Raw genomic sequence first — 7,464 nt, 5'->3', positions numbered from 1 at the left:
GTTAACAATGTCACAGGCTTTTTTTATGAGAAAAATATTCCAACAACTCTTCTATCTTCATTTAAGTGGTAGTCAAGTTCAGATAAGGAAAAAATGGGTGTGTCAGTTGTCCTGACCTTTCTATACCCATGCTGCCAGGGTGTAAGGTTACCTTGGTGCTCTAGGAAATACATTATTTGTTGTACTATTATATTTCCAATAGATATTTATTATACCTACGATGGAGATAAAATTGTAGTGTTTATCACCAGCCTTGTGAATATGGATTATATTTGATGATTTAAGAAGGTCTCGATACGCAGATGTGTAAACCGATAACTCTTTATATTTTTTTCCATAGGTCACATCCCATGGGCGGGTGACAGCAAGCTCCCCGCAAACGGTATGTTGTCAGAACCTATTGCACATTTCACTGGCATAGTGCTATCTACATTTAGAACTTCACGAGCTGTTATATCTTTAAATTTAAATATATTTAGGATTGTGAGGAGGATGTGTAATGTATTGTTCGTTGAGAGCCCTAGCAATTTGCCGATAACGGACTCTGCAAAAAGGGGTGTTAAACGGCAGAACGAGCGTCTCTAATGATCTGGTATGGTGTAAAAGTTGTCAGGGGGCTTAAGAAATGAGTTTATAATACATCACGTTGTTCAACAGTTACCCAAATTTTTAAGTAATAAGCTGTTCCATTTTTCTTTCTCTTTACTCAAATGAGCGCTGTTACTTTATCACAAGCTAGTCTGAAGTGCTGTGCATTTTTGCTTTTTGTGCATTTTTACTTTTGAATTTCGAAATTCTTTCTTCCTTACTTGTGCTAAAAAAGTGCGTTTATTAATTACTCGAGCCACTGCATCATTTGGAAATTTTTTTGACGAGACATCTTCGTGGTGATGTGGCTTTTGGGGGCGGCTTCTTAAGATTGTGAATATTGGTTAATGATTCGCTTCGGTAATCATTTACAAAGGAGACTAAGACCTGCAGCAACTGAGCTCTTATCTTATGTATAGGGGAGCGCAGAGAAAACAAGTGAACCTGTCAACAACGCTACTTCTAAACAGCCAGACATTCTAACACCGTCTTCATTTTATCGCTTTGTCGTCTCCTGTCAACAAGAAAAGCTCTATATGAAGAGCAGAAATATACTGACATACCCAATTTTTAGGTCCAGAGGCAGCTCATAGCGAAACTATCGTCTAAGCAATGGCTTCGTGAAAATCTCCTCACACTTGGAAGCGTTCCCTCAAGAGAACCATAAAAAAACTTTGAGGAAGCAAAGGAGACGTTGTCATTATTCAAGAAGATAACGCTTCCAAAACATAATACAAAATTGGTGTGGTGAGCAAGCGAATAAATTGTACAGATCTCATCGTACGTGCATGTGAAGTCGAATACCCAGTACCTTAGAGCTGGCTCCGGCGTTTGCAGAAACAGCACCCTTTAAGACTTTCCTCCTCTGGCCCCGGGGAGTGTGTTAAATAACAGATGAGGAACACAACGACGGGCATATGGCGTGGGCGCCAGTGGCCCGCTCATGTTATGAAATTCGTAACGATTTATAGTGGCCAGTGTGAACGCTTCTGGGATATTGTCTGGGCAGCAAATCCCGTTTTGCGCCCTTTTAACGCGTAACTGTGTGAGACCGCACGGACTTGAATATGAAGAAGATGTAGCCAGACGAAAAACCCGGACATCTCGCGGATATTCGGGTGGCGCAATCTAGCCTTGCGAGTCTTTCATCAATGAAGGTGGCATTAGGTGATCATTACATTGCAGCTGAAGCATCGCTTCCCCAAAAGAATCTGTAGGCAGCTGTCTGAAAGCAACCTTACACGTTGTTCTTTGATCCTCTCGCTACAGAAGTGATGATGCGCGTGTTTTGCCGCAGTACACTTATAGGCGAGGAGGCGTTCTGTCATTCTTATTGGGGACAATTTCGAGTTGATTTCCTCCAGAAGAGTATCACTACTCTCCAACAGAAGTAAATGAGAATGCCACATCCCCAAGTGCGAAGTATATATTCGCCTTCTTATACGGTATCATCCATCCTGGATTTGATGGTCACTAAGTGATCCAATTAAGGGTAATGAAGTATCTACAGTCGAACGCGAAATTCTAAAGGCCACGGAAGCGGCGACTGCACTGCATCGCTGCGCCTTCTGACGTCTGCGCGCCTAAGTTCGAGATCGCGTACTGCGCACATTTTACTTACCAGCCTGCTCGGTCGATTTCTTCAACCGCACGTCCACCGCAAAGCGGGAGAGAGTGCAAGGTGCCACTTCTGCAGTCGCCATGGTAGCTCCCTAGCGATGACGTTGTGACGATTATACTTCACCTGCACTTGCAGGGCTCTCAGCGTGCTGCTCTCTAGGCTTTCTTTCTAGACCATTAGCAGAGCCGAAAACTTGTTTTGCGTCACTTTCACTGAAATCAAATTGTGTGATACATCGCGAAGCTTACGCATGATACAGTTATTTGTGATACTGGGTCCAAATATAATTTGCCCAGACACATGCAGGAAAACACCGAATATCCAGTAGCTGGATTGAAGATCCAGTGAAGAGAACTCACAACAAACGCAGTTTATATTTTTCACGGAAACAGAAAAAAATACGTGGCGAAGATGTATGGTGGGTCAGATCTTTCAATACTTGATTGCATAGCCATCTGTTGCAATTATTGCACCATACCTAGGAGCATCGGTTCATACAGTGCGTTTGCGATCTCTGCGTGAAGAAAGCGCTTCCCACTCCTCACATACGGCTGGTCAGAGATTGTATTTTTTCACACTTCCTAGTTTCCGAGACGCATGTCGGCTTTTGGCAAAATCCCAGAGATTTTCGATAAAAAAAATAATAATAATAAGGTCTGCTCCGAGAGGTGGCCGCTCCGGCGTGCGAACAGCCTGGTCATCAAGCTAGGAATTTAAACTGCGATCAGGATGAATAGGGCTCCTGTTACGTTAAAACAGCCAACATCCATCGTTGAGCGGGCCATTAAGATGATATAGAAGCAATTCCTGCTCTATAATGCAACAGCATGCCGACGCCATGACCTCCCGTCGATGAGGATCAGTGGACCGAGTTCTCAGTTCATGGCGACCCGCACAATGACATGCGTCGTCCGCTGGCACTGATCCTCTGCGTGATCAGCGGTGAAAACCTGACGAGGAAGAAAGTGACAAAACGATCAAGGACAGCTTTTATAAAGGAACCGGTTCAAACGAATTCCGGTTCACTTGAAGCCAAAGTCTCCACGGACGGCGTGAAAAGTTTTAAAACTCGAAAATGCGTCTTCCATCAATTTATAACAAATCTACCCAAATCAACTGTTATTCCTGCTGAATAATTGGGGCGATATACGAGAATAACATGGACACAGAGGTTTCAACGCTCAAATTTCGAACTGGGGCATAAGGAGGTGCAGTTACTGCATGTTCTATAACATATTAAATTAATAAACGCTGGTATTTCACTGGCCCAAACACGGTACGATAATGAGTCAAGCCTTAGTTGGCTACTCCAGACAAGTTTTGACAACCTGGGGTTTATTAACGTGCACGTAAATCTACCTACACGTTTAGGAGCGTAAATTGCGATAGAATCGCACTCTACAAAAAGAAACAAACCGGAAATTATTTCACCTATTGTTAATTTGAACACCAAACTCGCCGTTTTTGGTCCCAGAGGCTAGATCATGAAGAGTCATCGGTGAACATGACTATTTCCCGTTCAGCTGAGGTTCATGTTTTCACAGCGCACGCTAAGTATAGTATCAGAGTACTCTTCCTATCGTGTGTTGTCCTATCTGGCCTTCGACGCAGTTCATAAGCCCTGCTGCAAACAGTCTTCTGCAAATGGTCAAACAAATATTTTCAGCTGCAGGGCGACTCATGCATTTTTCTGATATACATGCATCAGCTACTACGGTGCCAATAATTTGTCTGTAGGCCTTGCTTTCCGTACACGTAGGCCTTCCGCTACGTTATATCCGATTCACCCTTTTTTTTTTAGACGTGCTTGAATACAACGGTTCACCGCGTTTCTCGACCTTTTTAAAATCCACCACATGTGGTGGATTCCACCACATGTGGTGAATCCACCGCATGTGGTAGAATCCACCACAGGTGGTAGAATCCAGCACATGTGGCGTTTCGCAAAGCGTCATGCATGACGCTTTGCGAAACGCCTTGGATGCTTAAATGAACTATGAGTCTCGTTTCGTTGATTCGAATGCATGGCAACATTCTGGAAGAAGATGAAACGGTTTTTTGAAGGACTGATTCTTCTACCGTTTCGTCAAACAAAATCGCCCAATGGCTATAGCTAGCCTGTGCAGGTGATAAGCTCTGCCATGGCAACATTTGTGCAGAGCTTTCGTTTATCATTCCTGCGTACAAAAGACGACAGTGGCGGAAATCAGTGCGTACAAATCAGTGGCGGAAATTCATTTCCGCTGCGCCTGCCTTAAAAGCACACGGGCTTGAACCAAATGTCCGATCTACCTATCAATCTACCTACCGATCTACCTACCTAATTGCAATGCATCGTTTATTTGTAAGAATTAAGAGCCACCGTCCGACTCAGCTAACGCGCTGAACAACACCAAACACGCTCGTTGCCAGAACACGGAGGGCCGCAGTGTATTGCGTCGAAAGAATAAGTCCTAAAATTTAATTTGTTTTTTCACATAGGATTTCAAATTATTCAAGCATTTTTGATGCATATGCGCTGATAGAGAATTCGCTAGACTATATTACATGACAAGGAAAGCAAAAAGCACGGTAAAGATTTGAAAGGTCTCTTGGTGGCAAATTTTGTGACTCAGTGCGGCTAGTAATTGCGGCAAATGGAAGCCTGATCAAGCATTCAAAACTTTTACCCGTCTCTCATTATCGTGATGGTTTTTTTTTTCTTTCCACCCGTTCCACCCGATTCACCGTTCTCTTCCTTGGCTCTGCACTGCAGCTACCCCATATCCGGTGGTTCCGCGTATTTGTATGGGAGCATGACATTTGACCTGAGTACTAGATATAATTCCATCGTGCGTCAGTTCGCCGCAGGATAACATAATTCTGTTTGAAAGAAAGTGACGCGAAGCACGTCTTATGCCCCGCCGACCGTCTACAAGCAAGGCGTCGCATGCAGCACTCTCAGAGCCATGCCAGTGCACATTAATTGTTTTCGTTCCAATATCATCACTCGGGCGCTTCCACGGCGACTGCACAAGTGGCACCTCGCACTCTCTCCCACGTGCCGGTGCGCGCGCCGTTGAAGCGAGTGAGCGAGCAGCCTGGGAGGTAAAACAGGGCGTGCGTCGGCAGTGCGCGCTTTTGAACGCGGGCGTGCCGCCATCAGAAGGCGCAGCGATATAGTTTAGTCGCCACTCCCGCGGTCTCTAGAATTTTGCACTCGACTGTTCACTGAAACCAAAGACGCAAGTTATGCTATCACAGATGCGTCGAGCCTTGTTGCTTTCTCGCACGTTTTTACAGTGAGTAGAGGGAGAAGTGTCTGTACGCGTATTTTTGCAGTGATCTATTGAATCCATCATTTCTTTGAGAAAAAAAGAACAACAGCATTGCGTTAGCAACGCGTCAGAGCGATCTTACTTCTCTTCTATACGTGACTAATCTGCAATCATCACCTACAGTTTAATTGTCCGATTTAAGGGCAACATAGAAACCACACTACACAAAAAAGACAGATCGGTATTTCTCACACTGTAGGCATCGAGGAATGTACAGTTATTACTTACAATCTAGGCATGCAACCGGATAAGGCTAACAAAATTACGGAATGAAATTGTCAGTTTGTTTTCCTAACGTTGGACAATGTGAACGTGTGAGGAGGCTATGGCACGCACACTGGAAATCGAATTGAGTCCGATCATCGCATTCCATCGAGTGAGCCAAATGAATGAGAGAAATACTGCAACGCAAGCACCTCACCACGGTATTCCTCGCGCAATTAACGTCCAAAGAGGCGAGATCATTAAATAAATCCAAGGTTGCACACGAATGAAAGAAAGACGCCAACGTGGATTGATCTCAATATTGGTCTTCGCACATTTGCCGGGAATCAGGGAGTCAAATTATACGAAGGAGTGGCGCAAGTGGAGGACAAAATAAATTTAAAAAAAATAATATATCATGCAAATTCAACCCCGTGTTTTATTTTTCTACAGGGTCCAGTACAGCGAATTTTAAACAATTTTCTTGAAGTAAACGAAGCTGCTGCCTTGTATTCACAAAATTCGCAAACACAAGACATTTGACAATAAAAAAATGCGTGTATGAAAATTGGTCACGCAGTTTTTTTCCTACTCTACATTCAGACAATGCAACAGCCAGCAAACAGTACTTTGTAGGAAATCATTCGTCGCATAAAATTTACGGCACTAGGCGTATATTCGCATTTCATAATAAAACAATACGTCGTTGCACAATATCATAATAAGTCTAAATTCAACACTCGGCTCTTTGAGGGCTCAAAAGCACGCCTTTTCTTTTACATTCAGAACTATAGATTCTCGCCGTTTTTTATGCAAACTGCACAAACACATGAAGATATCAACAAAAGGCTCACGCGTTAGAAAAGGTTCACACGCTCAAAATTTCTGGACTGGCAGTGCTTTGTAAATGGGCAGACAATGCAATGATTGGCAAAAATTGAATAGGCAGTTTTTACCCATTAGAAGCCGCCAATTGATCACCAACTTATCACTTTTCTAGTTCCCTTGTAACGGCTTCTGCTACATTATCACGCAAAATAAAACCTGTGAAAAACACTCCAAACCGGAGACGCCAGTTTCCTTAATGTATTTCAGGTTTGGACACTCCTTAGCCTAGTGCAATCTATGAACACGTGAGCAGTAAGTAACTAACTTGCTGTAAATATTAGTGGTAGAAATACAATAAATCACTGATAAAATTCTTCGCGTATTTTTTTCAAGCAATATGAACTTTGGCTTGAGACATGTTCACCTTGAATATTTCAATGTTTTCTACATCTTATACCCCCCCCCCCCCCAAATCATTGAACTATTTAAATAAAAATATATTGCCAGTGCCAACTGATAGGATTCGAGTTTCGTTTTTTTAATTGTTACTGTGCGTAATTTTCGCTGCGCTTTACTTTATTTCCAGAGCGATTTGGAAGTAAACCATACTATGCGCTCCGGGCGACGACGGACACGAAAGTCAACGAGACTACTTGCTGGCAGAAATTGCAGAATATAAGCAGAGAAACGGGACAGAATATAACCATTTGTACTCTGAAACGGCAACCAATCGCACCCTTGGACATCTGACAAATGAAAATTTACCTGAAAGGAAATTCTGTTACAGTCGCTTATCTCTGCACTATATTTTTGTGTGCTTCTCCTGGACCTCTTTGTCAATTATTGTAAACTCCTTACACAAGATTCATCACTCCATAAGAAAAATGGAAATATTTTAAAAACATT

General features: G+C 43.0%; 1 long non-coding RNA gene across 1 annotated transcript in view; it reads left to right on the top strand.

The window, feature by feature from the left end:
* The first annotated feature begins 338 nt into the window (after positions 1 to 338).
* LOC140219344 (uncharacterized) overlaps positions 339 to 7,464 on the top strand; it is a 7,171-nt gene continuing 45 nt past the window's right edge. Inside the window, exons 1-2 of the long non-coding RNA XR_011895549.1 lie at positions 339 to 382; positions 7,145 to 7,464. The exon at positions 7,145 to 7,464 is cut by the window's right edge and continues 45 nt beyond it. This is a non-coding gene — a long non-coding RNA (uncharacterized lncRNA). The remainder of the gene's footprint in view (positions 383 to 7,144) is intronic.

Source organism: Dermacentor andersoni, chromosome 7, assembly GCF_023375885.2.
Source record: "Dermacentor andersoni chromosome 7, qqDerAnde1_hic_scaffold, whole genome shotgun sequence".
Classification (NCBI taxonomy): Eukaryota; Metazoa; Arthropoda; class Arachnida; order Ixodida; family Ixodidae; genus Dermacentor; species Dermacentor andersoni.
This window is presented reverse-complemented; position numbering and strand designations above follow the sequence as displayed.